Raw genomic sequence first — 1,927 nt, 5'->3', positions numbered from 1 at the left:
TTGCCATTTTATTTTTGTTACATTTTCAAACAATAATACAACTACAACACCTGGAATATGCCTTGAAAACTAGAACAATCACATTATTTTTGTACACAAACATGGACAATTGTTGATATTCAATAATTTAAACCTTTAAAGTCGAACTTGTTTGACATTCCAACGATAATAAAAAAAAATACATAATACCCAAAATTAGTAAATATTTAGGTTTGTGATATATTCTTGTCTTGCACCAAATTAAACCATAACAAAACAAAGCATAGGTTAAATAAAAGAGCTCCAAAGCATCATCAACACCACTATTGATCTCCCGAAAACTGATTCTGCAATGAAAAAAGAAGTTATGAGAAATTGATTTTCACAATGCAAATAAAATTATAACAAAAATAGATACAAACATAGTAATATTGGTACTTTCTAAATACCGTGGTGAGAAGTTGAGCCCGACTTCATTAACTCCAGGGATAGTAACTCCGAGAACCGGTTTTGTAAAAACCCAAGAAGAGCATTATATTGAGCACGTTCTTGGTCCCGTTGAGCACGTTCTTGATCACGCTCCTCTTTCATTTGTTGCATTTCTTGTTCCATTTGGACGAAATCGCTCAACGAATTCATTTGATTGATTACTTGAGCTAGTAGAATTTCTATTACTTCTACGTCCATAATAACTTTTTGGGTGTTGGACCTAAACCAACACCTCTCACTCGACCACATCTTTCTTTTTCCAATAATTTTTTTGTCAAAATTTCGGTTTCAACTATTTTGCATATCCTCATCTATTGTTTCACATTCAGCTAACTTCTCATTTGCCTTATCCTACATATATTCAAATAAACATTTTTAGAGAAGTAATATATTTCAAAACAAATTACAAAGTATGCAATACTATAAACATAATTATTACCATAATCTGTTCAGTTTCCACATTCATGTGAGAACCATCCTTTTTGCTATGAGTTGCTTTAAAAAATTCAAGCCGTCCTACTTTTCTTCCACTGCTAACCTCCTATAAGTAATTAAACAAAAAAATTTGTTTATAAAAACAAACATCAAAGAGATTAACTTTAACACATCATTGAAACACACACTAAAAACAACATTTTAGAACTCGTACTAACAATTTAATTCTTAATATATAATTACTTACCATTTCCTTTTCCTTTCTTGCAAAACTCTTTGACCCAGAGGTATGAGTATATTTTTGTTGCTTTCTACTTGCAACCCCAAGCTTTTCAGAATCCTACATAATGTCACGTATATTAAATTATAAATAATACAGATATGATAATTTTATAAGAGTATGTAAAAATAACTATTCATACCTCTCCTTTCCTTGAATACCAAAAAAATCAACTAATTGTTCCCATTGCCATCGAATGGTTGCATCGGGATGTACGTCCTTGTTTGCTTGCAAACCATCTTCTCGTTTGAAATGCCGCTTAAATCATGCTTGTAATCTCTCCATTTCTTCCCCAAGGACTTTAGCTTTACATACTCTCTCGAAAATTTCAAGAGCAAATCGTAACTATTTGAAAACATTACAAATCAATTTAGTTTATTAATATAACTTAATAATGTTTCTATATTTATAGCTATACTATTTGAACAATTAAATTATGTGGATTTACCTCAATAAATTTGAACAATTCATCCTTCAATGTTTTTGGAACTTTATGCCAACTCTCATAATGGAGCCCAATTTGTTGACCAGTTCGAGCAAGCATGCCAAGAAATCCGACCAATATTTGTGCTTCGAGCCCAATTGGTTGTCTAAATGATTTGCATTCACCAAAATCCTCTCTTCTGGTGGTAATGCCCACAATTCCTTCAAAGTAGTCCGACCTCTTTTTTTTTGTTGTCCATTCCTATCAACTACAATAATTTATATCTCAATATAACATTAGAACATTAATGCAAAACACAA

Source organism: Dioscorea cayenensis, chromosome 14 (assembly GCF_009730915.1).
Source record: "Dioscorea cayenensis subsp. rotundata cultivar TDr96_F1 chromosome 14, TDr96_F1_v2_PseudoChromosome.rev07_lg8_w22 25.fasta, whole genome shotgun sequence".
Taxonomy (NCBI): domain Eukaryota; kingdom Viridiplantae; phylum Streptophyta; class Magnoliopsida; order Dioscoreales; family Dioscoreaceae; genus Dioscorea; species Dioscorea cayenensis.
The sequence above is the reverse complement of the archived record's forward strand: the minus strand, read 5'-3'. Positions refer to the sequence as shown.